This window comes from Anomaloglossus baeobatrachus, chromosome 4, assembly GCF_048569485.1.
Source record: "Anomaloglossus baeobatrachus isolate aAnoBae1 chromosome 4, aAnoBae1.hap1, whole genome shotgun sequence".
NCBI classification, from domain to species: Eukaryota; Metazoa; Chordata; class Amphibia; order Anura; family Aromobatidae; genus Anomaloglossus; species Anomaloglossus baeobatrachus.
Window position 1 is genome coordinate 697,097,518 of NC_134356.1, and position 13,460 is coordinate 697,110,977.

The window sequence follows — 13,460 nt, forward strand, 5'->3', positions numbered from 1 at the left end:
CTTTGTTTCATTGCAGCTATTTGGCAAATTCAAAATAGTTCATTTTTTTTCTCATTAATTTTTTTCTGCACCAAATCTTGACAGAAAAGTTTTGCGAATTAATTGAACAAAAAAAACAGAGATATCACATGGTCATAAGTATTCAGCCCCTTTGCTCATTATTGAGTAGAAGCACACTTTTGAGCTAGTACAGCCATGAGTCTTCTTGGGAATGATGCAACAAGTTTTTCACACCTGGATTTGGGGATCCTCTGCCATTCCTCCTTGCAGATCCTCTCCAGTTCCGTCAGGTTGGATGGTGAACGTTGGTGGACAGCCATTTTCAGGTCTCTCCAGAGATGGTCAATTGGGTTTAGGTCAGGGCTCTGGCTGGGCCAATAAAGAATGGTCATAGAGTTGCTCTGAAGCCACTCCTTTTTAATTTTAGCTGTATGATTAGAGTCATTGTCTTGTTGGAAGGTGAACCTTCAGCCAAGTCTGAGGTCCAGAGCACTCTGGAGAAGGTTTTCTTCCAGGATATCTCTGTACTTAGCCGTATTCATCTTTCCTTCAATTGCAACCAGTCATCCTGTCCCTGCAGCTGAGAAACACCCCCATAGCATGATGTTGCCACCACCATGTTTCACTGTTAGGATTGTATTGGGCAGGTAATGAGCAGTGCCTGGTTTTCTCCACACATAGCGCTTAGAATTATCACCAAAAATTTCAATCTTCATCTCATCAGACAAGAGAATCATATAGTCTGGGAATCCTTCATGTGTTTTTTTGCAAACTGTATTCGGGCTTTCATATGTGTTGCACTAAGGAGAGGCTTCCATCGGGTCACTCTGCCATAAAGGCCCGACTGGTTGAGGGCTGCAGTGATAGTTGACTTTGTGGAACTTTCTCCCATTTCCCTACTGCATCTTTGGAGCTCAGCCTCAGTGATCTGGGGGTTCTTCTTTACCTCTCTCACTAAGGCTCTTCTCCCACGAGTGCTCAGTTTGGCTGGACGGCCAGGTCTAAGAAGAGTTCTGGTGGTCCCAATCTACTTCCATTTCAGGATTATGGAGGCCACTGTGCTCTTAGGAGCCTTGAGTACTGCAGAAATTCTTTTGTAACCTTGGCCAGATCTGTGCCTTGCCACAAATCTGTCTCTGATCTCCTTTTGCAGTTCCTTTGCCTTCATGATTCTCATTTGGTCTGACACACACTGTCCTATCAGTTTAATTACACACAGCTGGACTCCAATGAAGGAGTGGAACTATCTCAAGACGGATCATGAGGAAATGGACAGCATGTGACTTACATATGAGTGTCTCAGAAAAGGGTCTGAATACTTATGACCATGTGATATTTCAGTTTTTTTTGTTTAATAAATTTGCAAAAATTTCTACATTTCAGTTTTTTTCTGTCAAGATGGGGTGCAGAGTGTACATTAATAAGAAAAACAAGAACTTTTTTGAATTTATCAAATGGCTGCAATGAAACAAAAAGTGAAAAATTTAAAGAGGTCTGAATACTTTCCGTACCCACTGTATATCCCAGGAGGAGGACACATACCAGGATGGGGACATATATACCAGAATGTGCTCAGAGGAGGATATACATACCATGAGGGGCGCAGTATGGGACATATATACCAGGATGGGATAAATAAGCCAAGATGGGGACATATATACCAGTAGGAGGATCAAATATATGCTCAGAGGGGACTCTGAACCAGGATAGGGAAATGTATACCAGGATGGGCCCAGGAAAGGTACATACATACCAGGAAAGGCCCAGGATGGGAACATATATACCAGGAAGGAAATGAATATACAAGGAAGAGGACATATATACCAAGAGGATATTATACAGTGGGGCAGTGTGTGTGGGGGAGATAGTATACAGAGGGGTAGGGTGTGGGGGCAATATTCACAGGTGCAGTGTGTGTGTGGGAGGATACAGAGGGGCAGCATACATGAGGGATATTATACAGGGGGCAGTGGTTGGAAGGGAATATCATGCAGAAGAGCAGTGTGTGGAGGGGAATATTATACAAAGGGGCAGTGTGTGTGGGATACTATACACAGGGACGGTGTGTGGGTGGATATTATACAGAGAAGCAGTGTATGTGGGGGATAGTATACAGTGGAGCAGTGTGTGTGGGAGAGATATACAGAGGGGAATTGTGTGGGGGTATATTATACTGAGGGGCAGTGTGTGGGGGATATTATACACAGTGGAAGTGTGGGAGCGATATTATGGAGAGGGGTGGTGTAGGCAGTGTATTATTAATTTTCTGTGGGAAATACTTCATTTTCTTGAACAACTTCAAGGGAGCTAATACAAAGTACTCCATTTCTTACTCAACATTGTCCAGACACCTTGTTTTCATGACAATTCTCATCTGACAAGTGCTAATCATGAATTGATCCTATGAGGAAAGGTGTTACTTTTCGAAGGTGCCAAAGATAAAGTTACTGTTACCACAGACCACAAAAATCTGTCTTATTTGGAATCAGCTAAAACACTCATCTCCGACAAGCTAGATGGGCTTTGTTCTTTTCTATGTTTGATTTTGTTGTGATGTTCAGACTTGCTTCTAAGAAGATAAAAGTGGATGCACTTTCCTAGAGTTTCTGTGCTTCTCAGATTGAGGACTTTGAACCAGTAAGTATTGTAAATGAAGGTATTATTGTTTTATCTGTTTCCTTACATGTTGTAGAAGAGAACCATAGATCCAAGAGTTATGCGGGCGTCACATGATACGATCTATCGTGCAATCGCACAAGCGATCGTACCTGCCCCCGTCGTTTGTGCGTCACGGGCAATTAGTTGCCTGTGGCGCACAAAGTCGTTAAACCCTCGTCACATGCACTTACCTGCTGAGCGACGTCGCTGTGGGCGCCGAACATTCTCTTCCTGAAGGGGGTGGGACATTCGGCGTCACAGCGACGTCACAAAGCGGCCGGCCAATAGAAGCGGAGGGGCGGAGATGAACGGGACGTAAACATCCCGCCCACCTTCTTCCGCATTGCGGGACGCAGGTAAGCTGAGTTCATCATTCCCGGGGTGTCACACGGAGCGATGTGTGCTACTCCGGGTACGATGAACAACTGACGCAGAGAAGAACAAATGACTTTTTGAAGATGAGCGACGTGTCAACGAGCAACGATAAGGTGAGTATTTTTGCTCGTTCACACTCGCTCGTAGCTGTCACACGCTACGATATATCAAACCGGATGTGCTGACTTACAATGTGACCCCATCGACATATCGCACGATATATCGTCTCGTGTGACGCCCGCATTAGCCTGTGACACTACTCGTACCCCAAAACAGTTTGTTCCCCCCAATTTCACCCACCTTATTCTTCATGAGTCTCATTATTCTGTGCTTGCCGGTCACCTTAGTATTGACAATACCATCTGACTTGTAAACAGGAATTTTTGATGCCAACCATAATTAAAGACTGTGGGTAGTATGTGCTCGCATTGGAAATTTGTGGGTTAGCCAAGACACCCTGATCCTGTCCTGTAAAATATAGTTTCTAACTGGGGACTCAGTTCGGTTCTAGATTTTTGAGAGCATTCTGTAAAAAGAGCAATATTGAGTTGTCTTTTACTTTTCCTACCACCCAGAGACTGTCACTAGCGGTGACATCACGGGCTCTCGCGATACTGCTGACAACGCGGCTGGCATAGAAGGCAGTAACAGCGCTGATGGCAGGACTGCAGGAGATCATCATAGCAGGTAATGATCTCATCTAACCTCCTGACAGCAGCGCTCGTCATCCCCTGCAGTGACCTGGGCTATTGATGTTAGTTCAGGTCACTGCATTGCTCTCCCAGCCAATGGGGAACATTCTGTTCTTCACTTACTGGGACAGTGACTATGGTATGGATCGTCGTGGGACCCCCCCTCCCCCCTTATTGGATTACGCCGGACCCGGATTTGATTGTTCTTGTCAATAAATTGGGGAAAGAGGGAATGTTTTGGGGAGTGTTTTTTCAAATAAAACTTTTTTGTTGTCTATTTTTTATTTCTTACTGACTGGGTTGGTGATGTCAGGTACCTGATAGACGCGTGACATCACCAACTCCAGGGCTTGATGCCAGGTGACATTACACATCTGGCATCAACCCCATATATTACCTCGTTTGCCACAGCACCAGGGCAACGGGATGAGTTGGGGCGAAGTGCCAGGATTGGCATGTCTAATGGATGCGCCACTTCTGGGGCAGCTGCGGCCTGCTATTTTTAGGCTGGGGAGTGTCCAATAACAGTGGACCTCCCTAGTCTGAGAATATCAGACCCCAGCTGTCCGCTTTACCTTGGCTGGTGATCCAATATGTGGGGGACCCCACGTTTTTTGTTTTAAATTATTTATTTAATGTAAAATAATAGCGTGGGGTGCCCTCTGTTTTGGATTAGCAGCCAAGGTGAAGCTGCCAGCTGTGGTCTGCAGGCTGCAGCCGTCTGCTTTACCCTAGCTGGCTACAAAAGTTGGGGGGACCTCACGTCATTTTTTTTTAATTATTTATTTATTTTTTGGCTAAATACAAGGCTAGGCATCCTTTAGTGTCACATGAAAGTCACTAAAGGGTTCCAGCTTAGAAAATGCAGGGAGGTGGGACTTTATATAGGTCTTTCTCATCTATTATCTCTCTATCTCTCTATCTATTCATCTATCCATCTTTCCCTCTATCCATTATCTGTCTATCTATCGATTATCTTTATTATTTATTGAAGTTACAGCATAAAAAAACGCAGGGACCAACCTGCGGAAAAACCGCGGCAAAATCGTGGCAAAAATGAATGCATTTTTCCTGCGGTTTTGGTGCGTTTTTTTACCGCAGGTGCGGTAATCTTCAACTCCCAGAAGTTTCTCAAGAAATTTTCTTGAGAAAAATCACTTTTCTAGTGCGCACATAGCCTTAAAGCAGCTCAGATTAGAGACCAGGTCAATGCCACACAGAGTTTTAGCAGCAGACACATCTCTAGAACAACTGTTAAGGGGAGACTTTGTGCAGCAGCCTTCATGGTAAAATAGCTGCTGGGAAACCACTGCTAAGGACAGGCAACAAGCAGAAGAGACTTGTTTGGGCTAAAGAACACAAGGAATGGACATTAGATCAGTGTAAATCTGTGCTTTGGTCTGATGAGTGCAAATTTGAGATCTTTGGATCCAACCACCGTGTCTTTGTGCGACGCAGAAAAGGTGAACGGATGGACTCTACATGCCTGGTTCCCACCGTGAAGCATGGAGGAAGAGGTGTGATGGTGGGGGGGCTTTGCTGGTGACACTGTTGGGGATTTATTCAAAATTGAAAGCATACTGAACCAGCATGGCTACCACACCATCTTGCAGCGGCGTGCTATTCCATCCGGTTTGTGTTTAGTTGGACCATCATTTATTTTTCAACAGGACAATGACCCCAAACACACCTCCAGGCTGTGTAAGGGCAGTTTGACTAAGAAGGAGAGTGATGGGGTGCTACGCCAGATGACTTGGTTTCCACAGTCACCAGACCTGAACCCAATCAAGATGGTTTGGGGTGAGCTGGACCGCAGAGTGAAGGCAAAAGCCAACAAGTGCTAAGCATCTCTGGGAACTCCTTCAAGACTGTTAGAAAACCATTTCCGGTGACTACCTCTTGAAGCTCATCAAGAGAATGCCAAGAGTGTGCAAAGCAGTAATCAAAGAAAAAGGTGGCTACTTTGAAGAACATAGAATATAAGACATATTTTCAGTTGTTTCACACTTTTTTGTTAAGTATTTCATTCCACATGTGTTAATTCATAGATTTGATGCCTTTAATGTGAATCTACAATTTTCAGAGTCATGAAAATAAAGAAAACTCTTTGAATGAGAAGGTGTGTCCAAACTTTTGTCCTGTACTGTAAGTGTAAAAAGAAAAGATTAAATAATTGCAATAAAGGATATTACTATGAAGTATAAAATTTAATCATGAAGGGTTAGAACGAGCGTAGTATCAGGGGTTGTGAGTGAACGTTGTGTGAAAAGGCAAAAATTAACATGATATTGAATAAATTTAAATACATGAAATATATTTATAGTCCCTCTATTAATTCCTCTGATAATCTTATCAAACCAGAGAGAGGGAGAGAGAGAGACAGGAAGAGAAAAAGAGACTTCTTGAAAGGTATTGAATTTTTGGGGATAGATGGACAAATCCCAATATAATGACCACATTAGAAATAGCCTCCCAACCCATGGTGAACCACAAGCAATGAAGTATGAGGGAAGACTCCCCCAACTGCATGGATTCATCAACATGCACCTATGGGACATCTTACAGTGCACAATTAGTAAGCCATGAGGGGTCTATCCACCCTAATAGCAAGGGCAATGGCAGCCTCTAATGACTTTGGAGCAGCATAATGAACCATAGAATCCCTAAGTTTATCAGACAGACTCTGAACAAATTGACCTCCGAGAGCCAGATCATTCCATTGGATGTGAATGGCCCATTCCTGGAACTCAAACCAGTAGTCCTCAGCCGACCGCACCCCTCTTGGAGACTATGGAGTTTGGACTCCAAAAGGGAGAGACACCACCAGGATCACCATAGACCAGGGCCAGAGCTGCAAAAAACTCGTCCACAGACCATAGCAGCAGAGAATCGGTTGTCAGAGAGAAAACCTGGAACTGGGGATCTCCCTGCAAAAGCAAGACTACAATCCCCACTTGCTGTTCCTCACTCCCCAAGGAAAGAGGATGGATCTTGAAGTGTAACTTACAAGCTTCCATGAAAGTAATGAATATCCCTCCCTCCGGAAAACCTTACTGGGAAGGATATTTTGGGTCCTGACTGTCAGGGCATGAGCCAAGAACAGAAACCCATCAATTTATTGCAGCTGTTGCACCAGTTGAGAGCGCAGATCCGAAACCTCCTGCAAGAGGGTCTGTATCAGGTATGCAAGAGCTTCAGCCTGAGCCCTACTGTCGCAGGATACATTTTATGGGGCTGTAGATAATGTCACGCTCTGAGTGGGAGAAGTCTGATTATATGGCATGACAGTAGTGATCAGACCTACGGATGTCTGGAGCACTACAAAAACACCACATACAAAGAGGGGGACACCGGGGACTCTTTAACAATAGTGGGCTCTGGTGGTAGGGGGAGGAAAGATGGAACACCTCCTGTGCTTACCTGCAGCTGTACCCTGCACTCAATAGCCAGCTCTATGTGGGTTCATTCAACCCGTCGCTAAGCAGGATACCTAATGCCCTCGGAAAGCCCTGGACTCCCCCATACTAGTGAGATGGCCTGGGAGGAACACTAGTCCCACCACTGCACTAATAAGACATAAAGGGAAGGAAAACAAACAGGGGTGGAAGGGATAAAAACACCAACTCCACGGCTGCAGTCAGACACTGAGGCAGCAAACCGATGGGTTCAGATCAGAAACTCAGCAGTTCCTTCCACCTAGATGGCCTGGAGAGAATGGATTCTATCAACAGTAAAGTTTGATGGGTTTTGCCACTATTTGAAGGTGAGGGGGCGTGGTGTCAGAGGAGCTGTATCTGACATGGACTGCTAGGAAGATGCTGGCAACAAAACTGACATTAACCCTTAATACACCAAAAGAAAGAAAAACATGTTTAATCATAAGTCTCAGAGCACTTTGAGAATCCAGACCTGAACCTGTCACAAGTCTCCAAATGTAAAGAGATAATTGTGACAGATTTCGTCTTCAAAATTAAAAAAAAAAACAAAAAACAAAAAAAAAAACAACTATAAGTTCAAGAAAACATAAATTTAATTTTATCACCACCTACAGTATCTCCCACAAAACAATACAGAGAATTAAACAGGAATTTTGACACATTTTCTTAAATGACCCTGATCTAGGTAAGTCTTGACCTACTCTCTAGATGGGTCATTAGAATTCCAAGTATCCAAGATTGTTGATTCTCCATTCATTGCGACATTTGCTTCATTGGCGATGTTATGGTCCTGAGGAGAAAACTTGGGCACCAGCCTCTGATATCCATGCTGAGCTCCTGGCTAGGACTTTTCTTTATCCGCTTCCAGAGGGAAAGGGTCCTGGGGGTCCTGAGATCCCTCTTAGAGGAAGGGGTACTGTCACACAGAGATATTTAAAAAATTCACCAACTGTTATGACGGTGTCAGGATCTGTTCAGATGACAGATTCTGACACTCCGCCCGTTAACTTCTCTGGTGTTGGTGATCAATGCATGCAGACACTGGCGTCAACCTGTAATGTGGTAGTTCATGGGCAGGCTAGCAAGAGTTAATCTATACTTGTCTGCTTGTTAGTCTCCTTTGATTACATTTTTTGGTGGAGCTGATTACATTTGCTCCCCTCCTATATATGCTGCATAGATCCTTCCTTCTATGCCGGCTATAGTTTATCTTAGCTGGCCTAGTGATGGGTTGTGATCCAAACTATCTGGAGATTGTGGTGCTTGTTGCTTAGTGTCTATGCGGATTTAACCCCTTGTTTCCTTTTGTTGCTACCTTCCTGCTCTTGCTTTTTTTCTGAGTTTCTCATTGTCTATTCCTGTGTGTGTGCACAGTGTGTTAGAGTTTTGGTTTTCACTTGTCTGTGTTTATCTGTTTCCATGACATTCCTGCCCCTTCCCTGGAGGAAATCAGACTATATCTGGTCAGGAGCATAGGTGCGGTATTCGGGCACCTCCACCATCAGGGAGTAAGCCTTAGGTTAGGGATAGCCTAGGGTCCGCTACAATGAGAGACAGCATAGAAGCGCCTGTCCCTCGTTATGCTACAGTCACATCATGACATGGGACTTTTATATGCTCAAACGTCCTGTCCTTACAGGAAGAGTTTTCCGCCGTTTCCTCATCATCAGAGGCAGGCAGACACTGAAAACAAACATTTAACTCAAAATCTGATTTATTCAATATGACATTTTTTGATAATAGCTGCCCTTTACATTTTAAAAGTTTTGTTTTTTGTTTTGTTCAACACATGGGACGTGTCATTAGATTTTTCCAATTATATTCCAAATTATTCTCAGTGGCTTTTCAGTTTATTTCTGGATGCCTTTAGTAATATTCTCACAAGATTTGCTTAACTATAAAGCCAGGGCCCTCACTGCAGCATTGTATTCCAGGAGAGATTCTGTAATCAATGACATAACATTTGTTTCAAGAAAATATTTCCTATTTTCTTCAGCAACCAAAACTTCAGATTTTTTTCTTGGTGGTTAAAGTTTTATATTTGGCAATTGATGGATGTGATGTGTTAAGCTGCATGAAATCAAACAAAATTGCTAAAGATCATCTGAAACTCAGGAAACTGTTAATTAGAGATGAGCGAACCGGTCCCGGTTCGGCTCGAGGCCGGTTCGCCGAACGGGGGTCCCGTTCGAGTTCGGTTCGTCGAACGTTCGACGAACCGAACTAGAACCAATAGGCTATAATGGGAGGCAATCACAAACACATAAAAATGCATTATAAATGTACACAAACAGTTAATAAACATTGCCATAACACTTACCGGTCCTCGCGATCCCTTCTGCACTCTGTCTCCTGCCGCTATTCCATCCGATGATCGCTGAATCCTCCCGGTGACCTGCACTGCCAGCAGAGAAGCAGGACCTATCGTGACGTCAAAATAGCCATGTGACCAGTCACGTGGCTATTATCTCATTGGCTACAGACTGGTCACATGACTATGACACGTCATGTAGGACCTGCGAGTGCATCTCTCCGGTACACGGTGCACATATGTGTATCGCCGTGTACCGGCGACATGCTCTAGCACACGGTCGACTCCCCGTTCCGTTAGGGACCGGCTGACACAGCCGGTCATTAACGGAGATCACCGTTGCCATAGCAACGCAGTTAGCGGTGACGTCACCGCTAACCGCGGCTCCGGGAGCACCGTTGCTATGGTAACGCGTCTGTCAGCGTTACCGCTGTTACCGCTAGCAGCCAGCAGTGATCACTCACGGAGTGAAGGCTGCACGCTGCTTCCCGATTGTAGTGAGCATTGTAGTTAGGATGGAGGTTCCCCAGCCCCAAGTGATGCCCCTCACTACAATCGTCACTACTACTACACTAGAAAGAAAGAAGACAGAAGAGCAGGATCGTGGAGGGCTGACAGGGGGTAATAAAGATGGAGTCTCTAATGTGTCTGTGTATTTATTTCTATTAAAGTATTTTTTCTCTGTGTGGTGTCTTTTTTTAACCCTTTATTGGAGATTCTTAATGGCCGGGTCAAACGTGCCTGACATTAAGAATCTCTGGCTTAATACTGGCTGGTAAAACAAAGCCAGTATTAACTCATGATTACCCAACAAGCCACCCGGCTCCAGGGCTGTTGGAAGAGTTGGATACAGCGCCAGATGATGGCGCTTCTATGAGAGCGCCATTTTCTGGGACGGCTGCGGACTGAAATCCGCAGCAGAGGCGCCCACAAACCTCGGGCTAACCTGTGCTGCGGATTCCAATCCCCAGCTGCCTAGTTGTACCCGGCTGGACACAAAAATAGGGCGAAGCCCACGTCATTTGTTTTTTAATTATTTCATGAAATAAGTGAAATAATTAAAAAAAACGGGCTTCCCTATATTTTTGGTTCCCAGCCGGGTACAAATAGGCAACTGGGGGTTGGAGGCAGCCCGTGGCTGCCAGCTGTACCTGGCTAGCATACAAAAATATGGCGAAGCCCACGTCATTTTTTTGGTGGGCAAAAAACTTCTGCATGCAGTCCTGGATGGAGTATGCTGAGCCTTGTAGTTCTGCAGCTGCTGTCTGCTCTTCTCCATACAGACAGACAGCAGCTGCAGAACTACAAGGCTCAGCATACTCCATCCAGGACTGTATGCAGAAGTTTTTTGCCCCCTGAAAAAATTATGTGGCTTCGCCATATTTTTGTATGCTAGCCAGGTACAGCAGGCAGGTACGGCTGCCCCCAACCCCCAGTTGCCTATTTGTACCCGGCTGGGAACCAAAAATAAAGGGAAGCCCTTTTTTTATTATTTCATGAATTTCATGAAATAATTAGAAAACAAATGACGTAGGCTTTGCCCCATTTTTGTGTCCAGCCAGGTACAACTAGGCAGCTGGGGATTGGAATCCGCAGCACAGGTTGGCCTGAGCTTTCTGGGCCCCACTGCTGCGATTTGCAGTCTGCAGCCGCCTCAGAAAATGGCATTTTCATAGAAGCGCCATCTTCTGGCGCTGTATCCAACTCTTCCAGCACCTGCCTGCTATACCTGGCTAGCATACAAAAATATGGCGAAGCTCACGTCCTTTTTTTGTAGCTTTTTGGCAAAAAAAAAAAAAAATGCTTCCCTGGATTTTCCATTGCCAGTGAAGGTAACACCAAGCAGTGGGGGTTAGCAGCCAGTAGCTGCTTGGATTACCCTTAGCTAGCAATACAAAAAATGCAGTGGGAGCTAACATATATTTTTTTTAATTATTTATTTAAATAACTAAAAATAAAATGGGCTTCCCTGTATTTTGATTGCTGGACATCACAGTGCTGTAAAAATAAATCTTTAAAAAAATGACGTAGCGCTCCGCGGTATTTTTGATTCTCAGCGCAGATAAAGCAGACAGCTATGGGTTGCCACCCCCATCTGCCTGCCGTTACCTTGGTTGGCAATCAAAATACAGGGAAGCCCATTAATTTTTTCTATTTAAAAAATAGTTAAAAAAAAAAAATTACGTTGGGTCCCCCCATTTTTGATAGCCAGCTAGGGTAAAGCAGACGGCTGTAGCCTGAAAACCACAGCTGGCAGCTTTACCGTGGTTGGGGATCCAATGTGGAGGTCCCCTCAGGCTCTTTTTTATAATTATTTTATAAATATTAATAATTACACAATAAAAGTAGGGGACCCCCCAAATTGGATCACCAGCCAAGGTAAAGCGGACAGCTGTGGTCTGGTATTCTCAGGGTGGGAAGGTCCATAGTTATTGGGCCTTCACAGCCTAAAAATAGCAGGCCGCAGGCACCCCAGACGTGGCGCATCCACTAGATGCGCCAATCCTGGCGCTTCACCCCAGCTCATCCCGTGCCCTGGTGCAGTGGCAAACGGGGTAATAAATCGGGTTGATACTAGCTGTAAAGTCACCTGAGATCAAGCCCAGCAGTTTGTGATGTCATGGCGTCTATTAGATACCCAACATCATAAACTGTCAGTACTAACAAAAACAAAAAATCGACAAAAGAAATTTATTTGAAAAAACAGTCCCCAAAACATTTCCTCTTTCACCAATTTATTGTAAGAAAAAAAATAAAGGGGTCCCACGACGACTCTGGACCGTCTAGAATATGGGGGGGGAGACACTCAGGGAACGTATCCCCCATTTTCTAGGAGTGCGGACCCTTCATGTGAGGAGTGTGGGTGCAATGAATCTGCACTCACTCTCCCCGGGTCCACAGCAGCAGAGTCCATGTCGTAATGGTTGCTACCAAAGCTGCAATGCCCTGCTCATGAGGTAAGGGCATGCCTAATCAGGAGAACTACTGTAGAGGAAGCTCTGCTCACTGGTATATAGGTGCTCAGAGGTAATAATAGATAAAATTAGTGAGTAACCTCGGCACTCTATATCTCCCAGACTAAGTCAGTAAGTCACAACGGATAGTAATGCAAAATCACTCTTTATTGGTCCGTATTAAGAAAATTTTTTTTTCATAAGCATATATGTTTTTGTCCAAAACAAGTTACAAATGACGTTTCGGCCTGAGCCTTCGTCAGATTGGACTTATCTGCATGTAATCATGAAAAATGACAATAATCAGTATCACATAAGAGTGAGAGAACAATAACATAAACTCGAACAATGTAGAGGTACAATTGGGATGCAGCAAAAAAATTGCAACACAGCAAGAAATGAAACACATGATACAAATGTCATAATACAGTACAAGGACAATATAGTAATGACAAATATGGGGTCAGAGTAGACTTAGACAGCTCTGGTACGAAAGAGATGTCAATCATAAAGTAACATGTGCAGTAGGTGTAGAGCTACACTATGCATGGCAGAGCTAATGGGTAGACCGACCATAGAAAAAGTAGAGAAAAAGTGGAGAAAAAGTGGAGAATAAGTGGAACATAAGAGGAGAAAAAGTGGAGAAAAAGTGGAGAAAAAAGTGGAGAAAAAGTGGAGAAAAAGTGGAGAAAAAGTGGAGAAAAAGTGGAGAAAAAGTGGAGATTAAGAGGAGAAAAAGTGGAGAAAAAAGTGGAGAAAAAGTGGAGAAAAAGTGGAGATTAAGAGGAGAAAAAGTGGAGCATAAGAGGAGAAAAAGTGGAGAAAAAAGTGGAGAAAAAGTGGAGAAAGTGGAGAAAAAAATGGAGATAAAGTGGAGAAAAAGTGGAGAAAAAGTGGAGAATAAGAGGAGAAAAAGTGGAGAAAAAGTGGAGAAAAAGTGGAGAATAAGAGGAGAAAAAGTGGAGAATAAGTGGAGAAAAAAATGGAGAAAAAGTGGAGAAAAAGTGGAGAAAAAGTGGAGCATAAGAGGAGA